The sequence below is a fragment of the Phalacrocorax carbo genome, chromosome 8 (genome assembly GCF_963921805.1).
Source record: "Phalacrocorax carbo chromosome 8, bPhaCar2.1, whole genome shotgun sequence".
Classification (NCBI taxonomy): domain Eukaryota; kingdom Metazoa; phylum Chordata; class Aves; order Suliformes; family Phalacrocoracidae; genus Phalacrocorax; species Phalacrocorax carbo.
Window position 1 is genome coordinate 17,971,071 of NC_087520.1, and position 15,383 is coordinate 17,986,453.

The window sequence follows — 15,383 nt, forward strand, 5'->3', positions numbered from 1 at the left end:
CAGCGATAACCAAGACTATATCAAATAACCATAAGAAACATTAAAAATTTGAACAAACTGCAATAAAGACAGGAAACCATTTGCTATGAATCTGACATTCCATTCAACATTGCTCCTCTTTTAATATTACTGTTAAATTTGGATAATATTGATTCCAATCTTTAGAGTTTATAGTCTAAACCACATTAAAAATCATAACCCTTTGCATTTATGGTGTACCTATGAAGCCCTCTGTGGGAAACACTGGTGTATAAACTTAAATTATAACTACCTACTATATTCTGTGTATTCATTAATATATTGATTTTATATGATACTATCCTGCAGGAGATTTGGTTCTGAGTTTATAGTGGTACTTAAATTCCATTTCTCTTCCATGCTCTTAAGCTTACATACTATACCAATAGTGTTAAATTAAACGACCGTAGCTGAAATAAACAACTGTAACATTATCAATAGTACTGCTGGGATAGTGCATGTTATGGGGGCCAAGATTTCCATTTAAATTTGATAATAAAAAAACCTGTTTGCTGTACTCTCTGGCGGAACTGAGGGGAGAGGAGGGAAAGTAACTAAAATGGCTAAACCAGGGAATCAATTCCATCCCCCTTTTCTTTGTCTGAAAAGAGAACCCAATAAAACAATGCTATACAGGTCCCCCTACAACAGTCATAATTCAGCAGTCGATACTTATTAAACACATCTGATTCGCAAGAGAAGAGATTTTAAACCAATTTTAAATGTATGAATACTACTATTTGCCTATTTGTACCTGTAAGACTAGTGAGCTGCAGAGTTTGATTCATGTTTTGCATAAAACATGGATTTTATTCCAGGTCCAAAAAATTATCATACAGCATGACTGGCACAACTCATGGTCTTCCCTTAAACAGAAAAAATCCTGTAATACACCTCCACAAAATAAACAATATATGCTTCTACCTCTAGCCCTTCTTCCTCCCTGCAGACACTCACAGCATGTGGTTCCTGAGGAATTAGTTGTAGAAGAACTCCCCTGCTGACAGCAAAATGCCAGATGCACGTCCTGCACATGTAATGTGTCTGACATTTCCACATCTCACCAGGTTAACGTTTCTGACAAGTGCTTAAAAATATATGTCTTTTAAAATGTGTGTTTATTGCTGCCTTCTTATCTCCTCTTTATAATGTTTTAAAATGTTATTTTACTCATGAAACCACCTCCACATTTGTCTTTCAATTTAAGTAGCAGTAATTGCCTTTTGAGGGTCAAATACCTTTTTGGAATCAACGGGCACATTTCAGTTGATGGATGGTATAAAATGTGCAAATAGTATCTTCTTCATATACAACAGAACTGCTAAAAACTGGAAAGAATCAACATGATTGACAGATTTAACAGGGGCAGCACTGAAAATATTTTAACACCCTACCTTCTTTAATGTTGTTATTCTTTGCAGTAGGAGACCTTGGGAAAATCTGCAAAATTGTCAAGTGTTAAAGCAATTTCTTCCTTACTTCTATTTTTTCCTATGCAAGTGCAAATTCCCAGTTGGGACTGTTTACAAACCTAAGAGGGATCTGGCATAGACACAGGATCAGTGCATCAACTATTGATATAGCTGAGTCAGTACAGCAATTTTTCTCAGGGTGCAGCATACAGTATTTGCAGAAGTGCAGTACTAAAACTGTACCTAACAGACTTTGTGCACGCCTTCCAAAAGGTCTTATGGCATTACACAAAATGGACATTGTATTAATTTTCCTCAGAACTTCTAAAATGCTTCTGGACAGTAGGTCAGTCCTCAACTTTAAAATGTGAATCACAGAAAGTGATTTTATCTAACGCACCCAAAGAGACCCTTGGTTGTACATCTGGGTTCATATAAAATAATTATATTTTTTACACATCATTATACACAGCTACACGCATTTACCTATATGTTTTACATATGCTTTTGAATTCATATTTGAAATATTTTCTCTTTGTTAAGTATATGTTCTTCTCTCAACACTAATGGTATTGCCAATGACAGTAACAGTCACTGATGCTAATTAAACTTCAAGATTTTGCAGTGGGATTCATAAATTACTATAATTCCTTTTAGAAATGGAATTGAATAATTAAGCATTCCTCAGTAACATGCTGCACACCATAAATATGACGAAGCCCCCAAAAAACAGAGGCATTTTAAACGCCTCTACTGAGTATCTGCACCATTCAGTAAAGGCATTTTTTCCTTCTGCACTGTCAGTCTTGTACTTTTTAACTTTGCCCACCCCTGATCATGCTAAAAATAGATTTCAAGGAAAATTAGAGGTTTTTGAATTTCCTTGGTATTCAGTCAGAGAGTTCACTCCTGATTCAAAAGAAGACAGACCTCATTGAATGCAACACGGAACACTGAGTTCTCTGTAAATTCCTTCTATCTGACCCAGCCATAACTACTCATTTTTCCTCCTAGCTCACAATACATACTGTCAGAGCTATAAGGAAGATGGCAAACAGTGTCATAAAAATATTTTTCACTTGAACTGAGATCACGATATTTCAAAATATTTCTCATGAATCAACAAAGGAAATGAAGCTTATCATTGTACTTAACAGAAGAAAAATCAAGCTCAATGCCCTTATGCAGAAAAGCTCTGCCTCTGGTGCATGAGAATGGCTGCAGGTACAGAGTAAACTTGGGAAAAAGAACCATGAATCATTTAGATGCAAGACAGCCGTGTCACATAATTTGCTGAAATACATTAAAACAATGGAGTGTTATAACATACGAACTATAGATGATATTTTTAAAATCTGATTGCATCTGAGTTAACCTCATCAAACATTTATAGAAATAAACTTGGAGCACTCGTACGCTTCCTTAGTGCCCCACGCACAATGCAGCAGTGGCCTCCTGACAAGGGATAAAGTATAACTGAAGCCATACCTTCTTAAACTGCTCCAACCAAAATGACAAAAAAAATTATATTTATTCCCTAAATCTGGCATCCCGTGCTTCCCTGTACCTTCCTGCAATTCTCTGTATATTCTTTGGAAAGACAAAATTCTCCAACACAATTCCCCAAAAGGAATCCCAGCTCATTTTATTATGCCAGACATACTAGGCATATATAGCGGTGAGGGCAACATGAGAGAGGCTAGAGTAACTTCAGACTGGCCTCACATTCATGACCAAGATAGCACTACATTGAAGACATGCACTTGAACTCCTTTTTTTTTCCCCCCTTCAGGATCAAACACTTGCTACCCCGTTCTGAAATGTACACCTTCCAGACTACCACTCCAGTTCACAGGTTTAACTTCATCAATCGCTCTTGGCTACAGACAGGAGGACTTGGCCTTCATAATGCATATATATTCAGTTCCTGCTTTCTTTCGTCAGAAATACATTCTGGATTAACCTGTTTTAGAAGTTTTCCAGAAGTTGTGATTTTAAACAAAGATTTGTTAATTGACTGATTCCAGGCTCTCTGTCTCATCACAGACTGTGAATGCCCCTGACTCTGAGACAAGGTTAATAAAGTTTATTTATCTAAATACTTGGTTCTGTCTTGTCAATCTGTTCATGTGCTAGGGACAAAGTAACCATGTAGCCAACTAATTCTTAAGATATCAAAATGATCAAACATTGATCTCTTAACATATACTTAAGACATTTATATGCTATCATTATGTGAAAATGAAAAGTGAAGTTATTTTAGAGACTTTTTCTGAAGTTTGACTTCATTAGTTTCCTACTGTGCTTAATACTTCCAAACCAACTTACTGGCTTTTGTCATTTAAAAAAAGAAAATAAATTTTATCATTCCTGACAGGCACAATGTAATCTCAGGCCAGGCAGTAGATCCTATGCTAGCACTATAAATACTTGTGCACAGGTGTCATTTTCCCTTGTTCTGCACAGTCCAGTACTACTGAATGCAGCATGATAATGCAGCACCTGGCAGTATAATGGTACAACAGGTACTACAGCTACAGAAGAGTGATTTTGCACATGACAGGATTCTCAGGACCTAAAAGAATGGATTTCTCTTCCCCCATTCCCCTCTTTTCTTCTTAATATTAAGGCACATATTTCTTGTAAGGCTTAGATGTAACCCTGATTTTTTGCAATTTTTAATTTTTATTTTTGGGTCCTTTAAATTATCATCTCGGTTTGAGTAATATCTTTCCTTGGCATATAATCACATTTTTACTAAAACATTACTGTAAATATTATACTGTATTGTTAACTTCATATTAAATCACTTCATTTTGTTAAAAATTTCCTAAAGCCTAAAAAATTTCTTAAACTCTTATCTAGCTAACAGATTGAGTCATGATTGTATAACAGATTGAAATCTCCATAATGGGAGATCATATCAAAATTCCTCTGGAAGTCTGCTACTTCTTAAATGAACTACTTAAGATGCAGGGGGGAAACAATTGCAGGGGAGCAGGAGAGAAAGAAGAGAAGTGAAGTAGCGGGTTTAACAAAAGAAAGGAACACGGTGCGTAAAATAACCAGACTTGTTGACAAGGGAGCTCAGAAGCACAATGAAGAAAAAGCTGTGACTAACTTATTTATTTTAACCAAAGGATGATAAAGATTACTTGTCTGCTTGATTTAGTGATCAGTGTGAAAAATACAAGCCTACCTGTCTGAGAAATTGTCTTACATCAGACGCCGCAAACCTGTCTTGCTGTGCCCCTACAAATATCTAACAGCATTCACAGACCTGTTGAAGGGAAGGAGACAAAAAGAAGACACAGAAACTTCTTCTATATTTTCATTTTATTATTTATTTCACCTGTTTTATTTACTAACATCCAGACAACCAATTAGTACAGAAGGAGCATCAGCAGAAATTCAGATGCTAACCTGTAACTGGGCTTTGCTGTACTTTGTGTTAAAGGTGCCACTTAAAGAATGCTCAGGCACTCATACTCCCTGCATACTGTAGATATATATACACACACACACACACACTGTATAGTCAGGTGCCATCCAGTCAGGCACAGAAATATGAGTTTCAACAAGAACAGCCGATATATTTTGACATACAGGTTACCAACATCTCCAAGCTACTGCACCTAAAAAGCAGAGCAAGTAAGACAGCTGAATGCCTGCAGTTCATCAATTAAAATCCAGGCATTCGGCCTGAGGAATGAGGACCAAAAGATTTTCGCAACCAAGGTATTTAGAAAAGGAAAAGAAAAGCAAATTCATGAGAGGAGTAAAAGGAACATTATACTCAATGCTGAGGGTTTCTTCTGGATATTCTGTGTGACAGCACCGTCTACGGAACCAACACTGCCCAAACCGCACAGAATCATAACACCAAATTGGAGAGAGCTAATACTGAAACACAAACAAACAAAACCGTATTATGCCTGTAACAGACTCAGTCCTTACTTTTTCCTGTTTTTCCACAAAGAGCAAGGCCGGCTATTGTACTCTCTTTGTCTAAGCTCCACCAGTGAGATGTGATGTTGCTCTAATTTAACCCCATTATTCTCTTGTCTTTCCCAAAGTGAAATGCCACTTCTCTTCTTCCCTTTGAGGTTCATCTCAAACAACTGCCTTTGTTCTTAATGAGACTGATCCATATGTTTGCTCCTGCATATTGTGTTCAGTTAATGGGAAGATTTTCTAACACTATAAAAACCCTTCTACTATTTGTTCCAGTCAGCTTTGTGTTCTTCTCAATAGCTGTTGTAACCGTTACCTTTGATAATAGGTCCCACATCTAACACACTCTACTTCTGAATAGTCATCCCTCCCATGAACTCAAGATTATCTGTGTCTCTTCAGCATACATGTATCTCCTTTCCTTAATTTCTTCCTTTCTCATTGTATTGTATGTGTTTAAAAAACCAAACCAGAATGTACAGGGAAGACTGCAGCAAAGCACTACATATGAACTGATGCATCAAAACTACAATTTAGGTTATTTGTCAACAAATATACTTTTAAACATTTGCTTTGCTGATTACCAATAAATCAACAAATAGCTGTTATCAAAAAGAAGCAAGCTAATCTTCTTGTTTACTTTGCTTTTTTTAGCTACTAATCAAAGAACAAGAATAAAATTATTTATACTAACTATTCATGGGGTTTTTTTCATACAAATCAGGAATATGTATAAAAATAATATAAAAGTAACTAGATTAGTGAGACTTTTGTATGAGTGTACATGCACAGCATGAAAATATTACAAAATTCACTGAAATCACTAGCTTCTCTTCTAATGTGAAATAGCTTAATGACTTTCTTGATTTAAATGTAGACTCCTGTGGCTCAAACAAGTTGCTCCAGCAGCCAGACATTAACATGATATTGTTAAGTCTCAGACAAACCCTGTTTCCATGCCATGCCACCTTATGCCAGAAGCAGCAGTGGCATAGAACAGGCTGGCACAGAATGGTAGTCTTGCGCTCACCATGAGAACACACGAGTAATCCTGGAAAATATCCAATGTTATCAGGCACCCCCATATGGATGCTAGATGTTTGCTGCTGCTTTGCTCACAAAGAAATGCAGCGGAGCCCTAGCGGTTTAAGTAGTATTCCCAGTTTTCTTTTTAAATAGAGCTCATGGCCCTGTAAACAAAATGCAAGACAGGACACAGGAGCTCACACAGTTGATTCCAACCCTTTGCCTATAGTATGCATAACCATTGTTTTACACTTGATTACAGTGAACAGAAGTCCAGCTATTAATGTCCAATTTTATCTTGGTGAATACCTAGTAAACTTATCCAGCACTGAGAAATCTCTCACGGGTATTGTTGCTTCACTTTTCTCGTATGTCCCTTCGCCATCAGATATTGTTTGAGTTCTCCCAAACACCGTGGCCCACTGTAGCCTAACCACTACAGCATTTATCTTGAACAAGTTTTCAATTTTTCAGAGTAACCTGCAACTATGACAGGATTCACTAAAACAGTTTCTCTCTCCATATTCCATTCCCTTGACAAAATGAATACATGCTGCTTCTCTAAAGGCTTAACATCATTATTTAAACATCACCTTTTACAAAATTTCCTTGTTTCAGGCAGGCTTATGGAACTTTTGTGATCAAATTTTATTTTCCCAAGAAATAAGAGTTAGGGCTGGAAGCTGAAGGATTCCTACTACAGTCTGAAAACATACATCATACAGCAATTAAAAACCCTCACAACCTCACTGCATGGGACTGCAGTAGCCATACAGTAACCATAGCTACTCATTTCAATGAAAATGAAAAGAAATAGCAATGAATAACAATGAAACCATAAAACACATTATGAAGAGCCACACCAAATCCTGAAAGCTAAGAAAATCATCTTAATGTAAGGGTGAAGAACATGTGCAAAACAGCCAGCTTTTTGGTTTAACTTCCCGTGGACAAATTTATCTCTTCAGTAACATATTCCAAAAGTACACACAGGCATCCATTTCAATGCTTTTGGACAGAACACAAGCAGGAGAATTTACAAGCTGTGTATTGTTGTCAGATAAACAACAAGAAATGTGAAATTCTTTTCATAATCCTGGTACATTCTGGTACGTAAAGTAACATCTCCAATAGAGAACTTAATGTGAAGTGAATGATGAAAACTGTTAGTTGCAGTCTTGTGAAACCTAGCACAGCACCAGATTCTCCATTGCACGTTTGCACAAGACAGTCTAAGACTAAAATTTTGATCGGTGCTGGCAGACTGCCAGTTCTTAACGCAATTGTTACTGCTGACCTTTCCTTGCACCTCGTAGATTTGCTGAATATATGCCATGCAGAAAAAGATCAGCCAATTCTCTCAAATACAAGATGGGAGGTACAGGAGGATTTAGATCTTGTCATTACTTACTTACATGGTAATTTCTAGTATTTTACTTCTTTTTTATGTTTGGAACCGACACCATGTTATGAGGCAATGAACCTTTTGTTATAAATAGCAACAGGGCTGTAACAGACCTGCCCTTAACGTTTGTGAGTATAGGAAAAAGCAATTGTTTATCATCTGGCATCCTCATACCTTTTAATGTTTAACTAATGCAGAAGCTGAAGTACTGCTGTCTCATGTGCAACAGAGCACTTTGTGGTCAGATAAGATTTTTTTTAATGGTATTTTATAAGATCAATTCTGGGAAACACCTGAAATTTGGGGCACATGTGTCATTTATTTCAGACTGGTGGGTCTCTATTCCTTTGCTATTCATGCCACTGGAACAAACCTGCAGCGATACAGTGGACCAAGCAGTGATCTGGGTTCTGAAGAGAGGGGAAGTTCCAAAAATGATTTCAAAATGCTTAGTAGAGTAAGTGCCTATACTTACATCAAGATTATTATGATTTCAGGAAACAAATTACAGGGCTGACACAAATTAATTATCTTTCTATGCCACAGAGATGCATAGGGAGATATTAATACATACTTGTAGAACAATTCAGGTTAAAAGGGACCTCTTGAGGTCATTTGGTCCAATACACCAACCTCAAGAGCAAATCTCCAAGTTAGATAAGGTTAACTTCTTGCTCATTTTCACTCTTGATAGCAATACCCACATTTTGTAACTTCAGAAACCTATTTTTGGTGCTCAAATAGGGGCAGAAAGAGGAAGAGAGAAGCTTAGAGCCCTTACCTTTGCTACTGACTACATAAGGGGGTCTAAATTTTGTTGGCACAAGCATATTGGAACCTCTCACACATGCAGACTTAAACAATGAGCAGTTTTCTACTTTACGTACACTATGTTTCTATGTTTAGACAAATTATGCAATGTGCTTTTACATGAATAATGGAGATTATTTCTAGCACTTAAATATTTATTATTTACTGAAACCTATAAGAAACATATGACAGCAAGGCACAATGTTCAAGCAACTCCACCGTCAGAGTTTCAGGCACTAGAATAAATGTTTCTCTTTGTCAGATCAGGCACATTCATAACTTATTTGTAAATTGGGAAGACTGTTTCAAAGCTCCCCCATTCAATGATGAAATCACATTTTCCCGGTAACCCCAAGCATCTCATTTATCTCCGTCAGAAAAAAGCCTTCAGTGAAGAATAAAGCCAGTGTCAGGACTTTTCATTAAGAAAAAAATCTGTGAGTAATCCTGACTCTCCCAATCCATGTGTGATATGGATGGGAGGGGGGTATGGGAGAAAAAAAAAAAGTGAACATATATGAATATGAGCATATATTAAAGAACTAGTTGGCATTTTTGTAAAATAAAATAACTTCAAAAATTGTGATTTAAAAATAAGGACCTGCCTTCTCCATTTCTTCTGATGTTTTTAACAACTCTTGTACATTAACTAATATTCTCTTTTCAATTTTTTATTGGTATCTAAATGCAAATCATGCATTTTTTCAATATTAATTATGAATAGCAACTTACATTTACAAGAAATACTGACATTTTCTTGAGGTCAGATTTTTTTTTCTTTAAAAAGAAATGACGAAACAATAATAAAGTACTTTGTCACATCACTTGACTGAAATATGTGCCACTTGCACCAACACAGATCAGCAGGTGCACTGCTGCATGAAGTACTCCCTTCTGCTACTACTTGCAAGGTAAAATTTATAATATATCAAGATGAAAATTAAAAGTGGGATTGAACGACGTTACCAAGCTATGGAACCCCAGGGTTGCAGATGTTTAAGTACAGACAAATTTAGAAGAAAGATGATTAAAATCGCATTTATATAAAACATATTAATCTGTCAAAAGCCAACTGATGCAACATCATAGGAATATTTTAAATAGCAACATCCTAGAAAAAATTATTCAAAACACTGCCTAAGATATGTGAAAGCTCAAAGTATGGTATACTACATCTCCAGCATAACTGAGTGTATGAATATCTCAGTGCTACATAGAAAATCTCAGCTGGGAGCAAATCAATCTGGAGAAGTATAAACTAATGCCTGAGCTGAATTTAAGAAGAAGATTTTAGATTAAAACTCTAAACTCAAATATAATTAGCATCACACTATACATATACACAAAATCTCCTTTACTGAAACTTCAGTAGCATTTATTTCTCATGTGTAAGAAAAGTGAAGGTCATGCTGCATGTAAAATAATACTTTAATCCAAGGACTAAGTTACAGAATTTGTATCTACACAAATAAGAGAAGCTCAAAATCACCACTACATCTTCTTCTGTGTGTACTTGCTATGACACAAACCTCCGCATGGCTAATGTCTTCTTCCACTTTAAGAACAACTGGGGTCTCTCTCTCAAAAAAAACAACAATCAAGCTATTAGAGGTTACCATGATGCTGACTGGGGCTAAGCTTCTTGTGGGAAAAAAAAAAAAAAAAAAAAAAAGAGACGACAAACACACAAAAAAACCCAGACAGAAAAATAAAATAACCCAGCCCAAAATGTACATCTACAGAATAAATCGTTCTTACCATCAGGAAATGCAGGTCTTAAATTCAGAGTCTTGCTTTTGAGCAAGCAAATATGACATCCTCTCATTTTGCGCTATAAACAATAATAGGATATTTGTATTTTAATTATCTTTTAGCCCTTAACCATTGATTAAAGAGTTTCCATGCCTTACAAATATACACTTAGAATTATTTCAAAGAGGTCTCTAGCTATCATAGCTTAACTGGCTTATAAAATAAAATTTAAAAATTAATAATAATTTTTAAAAAAATCTGCCAAGGAAAACCATATCCTGACCCAGCTGCAGAAACAAGACACCTTGGGATAACTTAAGATCTGGCAGATAGTTAAGACTCATGGAAATCAAATATCTCATGTTTCAGAGGCTTCTGCAACACCAGAAAAGCAGTGCAGATAAAACTATATTAGGCAGTATTATACAGGAAGGACAGGTGCAATCCTAAAATGCATCCAGGAGAACCCTACTGATTTATGTGCTCTGCTTTTACACTGAACTGAAAGAACCATGCATATTATATTCCCAGCTAAAAAAAACCCTAAGTACTGTTTCAATCAATGTATAAAGTGCCTTCTTTCAACACAGTTCTGTTAGCTTTTGATTAATTTTCACCTCTAGGGTACTAATTGTTGAGTCCCTGAACCGGCTGATTAGAATCCAATACAAAGTGTATGCTGGACTCCTTTTCAAGAAATTCTTCAGTTTATTGAAAAAGAAATTATGTTGAAACAGCTGCTAAAGTATTTTTAGTACTTAGTTTGCTCATCTACATCTTGTGCATGTTTAGCATAATTATACACTATGCCTATTAGCATGGTCACTCAGGAAGGCACAACGTGTGTTGCAGTCCAGATTTACAGTCCTTTGTCTTCACTTGCATGTGCATTTCGGAACAATAAACATCTGTTCATGCTACCACTCGTGAACTTTTGCATAGTACAAACCATACTTAGCAACAACAGTGACAAAACACTGTGAAAGCAGTGGATTCTGTGAGATATACATAAACACTTCATAAAGTACATGCTTATCATTATTATTTTAAAACACAAATTCACTAGAAACACAACTTAGTTTCCCAATAATGGAATTTATTTTTCATGTCAGGGTGCTTACAGTCTTTTGGATTCTAAGCTGATATAGGTTTTCAACTAAGAAAAAAATGCCCACATATGACAGGCATTCTAGTAAAGACAGGGTGGTGTGAGCTTAGCACAGGTTTTATTCTCCTCCAGCCAAGTACCTGTTCGACAGCCTAATTTACTTTAAAACTGCATTTTTATAGTATTCATGAAAAAACTCGAAGAACACATCAGGAACGTTAAGATCTTGAAAAACTACCTTTCTCAACTACTCTGCCTTCTTTAGGAAGCATTCTCGGCTTGTGTCATTGTTTCTCTAGGTTCCTAGCAGCCAATCTCTCCATCAGTACCCATTACTATATAGAAGATGTATAGATATATGTAAAGTGTGTCTATCTATCCCACTGCTACAGTATGATGCTCTTTAGTGTATTTTTCCCCCAGTTTCTGGACATGTAACCTTTTCCCATAAGAGAAGAAAAACTTTGGGTTTGTATCTAAGTTATAAAGGAACAACAGTTTAAAACTAATATTTTACTACCTCTTTAGTCACACCTTCTGATGTAACACACTTCAGAATTGATTTACCTTTAAGCTGATAGATTCAAACATTACTTCAGCAAACTAATAAGAATTAACTGTGCAGTGAACCACAGCCACACGTCTGCTGACACTAGCAAGCGTTTGCTTGCAAGATGCACTGCCTGGAGAGGAGTAGATAGCTGAGCTTTGCAAAAGAACACCCAGCTACGGGATGACACATGGGAATCTAAAAATGCAAGGTGAAATAGAAAAAAAATAACCCTGACTTTTGACAACTGGAGCTTACCAAGATGTGGATTATGAAATCAAATTGGTTTTAATTTTTAGCTAATAACCCTCAAAAATAAATGTAACTTATCATGACACAGACAGTAATAGTTGCCACATACAAGATACAGAGGAAAAGGAGACATACTGTTACTTTGGAGTAAAGTGAAAAAGCTGACAGAGATTAAGTTCAAAAGTTGACATCGTTCTGGGAATTCAGAAAGTTAAATTCTGGGTGTTTTTCTATCAGAAATAACAGAAGAATGGAATCCATTGCATATGCGTCTATAAAACAAAACTGAAACTAAGGTATACGTGCCCCTTCAACTAAAATCAGCAGTCACCTGTCACTCTTTTATTAACTGATACCACTTCAAAAGTAGTATCTGCATTTTCTACTTTAGGCAGGTAAGGCAAGGAGAGTTGTTCTAGCCACAGATTCACACAGTACACAGAATACCAATAGGACTAGTGTGAAAAAAAAACCAACCCAAAACACAAGACTTATGTTATGCTGTTTGTACAATCTGAATGTAAAGAAGGCTCAGAGGGAGTTGCACCACAGATGATAGATGGATATTAAGACAAGGACATAAGGCTACCCAAGTCCTGTACATTACAATAAGCGAGACAAAAAGGTCTCGTATACATGACACTTCAGAAATGAAAGGGTTAAGATGTTATTCTGAAAAGATTCATTTTATTAAATACATATTATGATTACTACTAAATTTTGCATTTCAATAAGCTTTTTCTCCTATCATTTTATGACCTATAATCTTTCAACTGCACAGAATATTCATTGGCTATGTTCCTTTAGCTTAATAATGGCTGTAAATTTAAGTAGCCTAAGAACAGAAGGGTTTAAAGAAATCATTTTGTCTTCTACACAATAAGAAACTGTGTATCATTTGTTAGAGGCCTCTTGACTGTGCCTGGAATCTTCTCAGACAAGTACCTCTAAGTATTGTCCTGCAGCCAGCTATGAAATACTGCTCTGCAGTCATCTCCCACCTTCCTCAGATAATAATAGCTGAAGGGCTGGCCCTGCTGAAGTCGACAGGAACTATGCCACAGAGTTCAGAGACACAGGGGTGTATGTATTATTCCACTGTGTTTCCAAGTCTGGGATAAATATAATTCAAGGATATATTTCTGTATATGTAATAATATGTATTACACAAAACCATGGCTACGCACATCACCTTCTTGACATGCTACAAATATACACACACTCTTCTGTAATTTGCACATACAGAATATTTTTCATCTATAAATTAAAGATATTTGACTGGGACGTCTAACTAAGCAAATGGGAAACTGCAGTGAAAGTATACAAAACTGAAGTTGGGTAGGAAAAGTTATCCAGACTCAACTTCTCTCATATTTTGCTGTTACAAGTTGAAAAGATACATATGTGGTTACTCGAAGTTTTCTAAATTCATGTAGTAGGAACCTTGTAGAAAATAAGTTTGTCTGGGGTTTTTTGTTTTATTTCTTTTAAAGACAACCTCAATAGCTAATTAAAATCTAGTGCAAGAACAGTTTTTAGGAAACACCTGTATGTAAACAGTTGAAGACAGCTAAGTAGATATTTTAATAAATTCTAGGATTTCCAGATCTTTAAAGAGATCAGGTAAATGTAGCTTTTTGATCTTCTGAAATTGATCATATTCTAGGTTTGCCTCAGTTGAGCTCCAAAGGATCAAACAGTGAAATTAAGAGGACTTCCTCCTCTCTATATATGAAATGGCTTTCTACGCAGCCCAAACGAAATACATCGCAACGAAATACTAAAAGGAAATCTAGGGGTTTATGAAAATACCGGTTCTACTCTATCATAATTTTCAAAAATGTTTTGATGTAACTGAAAAAGACAAAAATGCCTGTGACTGATAGAAGTATATAATTGCAAATAGCAGTGGACATCAACACCAGAAAGGGTGCTTGTAGGAATGAACAGTTTTTTAACACATATCCATAGTTCTGATGATACAGGCAAAACCACACATGCTGCGCTATTCATCTTAGTTTGGGAGTCAGTTTTAAACATATTTCTAGATGGCTTATGTTATTGTCAAGAGACTTCAACTTGGGCAGTATAAATTTATGGCAGATATGGGAAAAATAGAAGAAGAGTAGGTCACTTTTTAGAGAATAAGCATAGTGGTCTGCCCTGTATTACACTCTTGGGGGATCCCTGGTATATTGGGTAGGGCACTTCTGAAAGTAACAGCACCTTAATGATGACACTTTTGTAGAAGCCCTTATAATTTCAGAAAACAGGTAACCATAAAGGACTTACATGTAGGGAAAAGACGACTTACTGTATCTTTTAAAGCTACAGAGTATGTATAAATAATAATCTTCCCATAGAATCCTGTGCTTAGATGCCACCTTGACAAGAAGGCTTAATAAATCCTTGAGTCAACAGGGCTTGGAAGGAAGAATAAGCAACCTCAGTCTTTTTTTTTTTATTGGGTTTTTTTCTGGCAGTTTTAGTGGAAACACATTAAAAATATGTTATTAAAACCATGTTATTAAAAACACTGCACAGTTTTCCAGAGGTTGAATGCATTCTACATTCCAGTGGTCTGTCTAGCCAAAGGATACAATCTTGAAGTTAGGTAAGTATTTATTAATGAAACTATGACTACAACTACCACTAATCTTAGCTGGCTAACTCATTGCAAATGAGAAGTCAAGTCTTTGCAACACACTTTAGGGTGAAAGAGAAAAAGGCACATTTGAGAAATTGCAATTTCTCAAGATCCACAATGTAACAGAAAGTGAATGATAAGAGACAACACTTGAAAGGGATTACTGAAAAAGTCTTAATACCTAATATCATCCCATTCCTCTGGAAAACTTGTATTTAACAGGAATTTCAGGAACTCTCACCTGGAATTCCTACCTCAGGTTGAGGTTAGAAAAACATATGAATACTGAAGTAGATATTTCTACAATGAGAACAATGAAGGTGAAGGGAAGAGAATTTCTAAATGCTGATTTGATTCTCATGTAAAATACTGCTCAGAAGCTTGACCTGGTCAAGGAACCAAATTTAGAACTGCATTTAAATTAATTAAAGCAGACTAAGGAATTCAGC

The 15,383-nt window shown here is 36.0% G+C and overlaps 1 protein-coding gene across 2 annotated transcripts in view; it reads right to left on the reverse strand.

Annotated features, from left to right (window-relative positions):
- Positions 1-15,383, reverse strand: part of TENM2 (teneurin transmembrane protein 2) — a 699,068-nt gene that overhangs the window by 292,450 nt on the left and 391,235 nt on the right. The window lies entirely within an intron of this gene.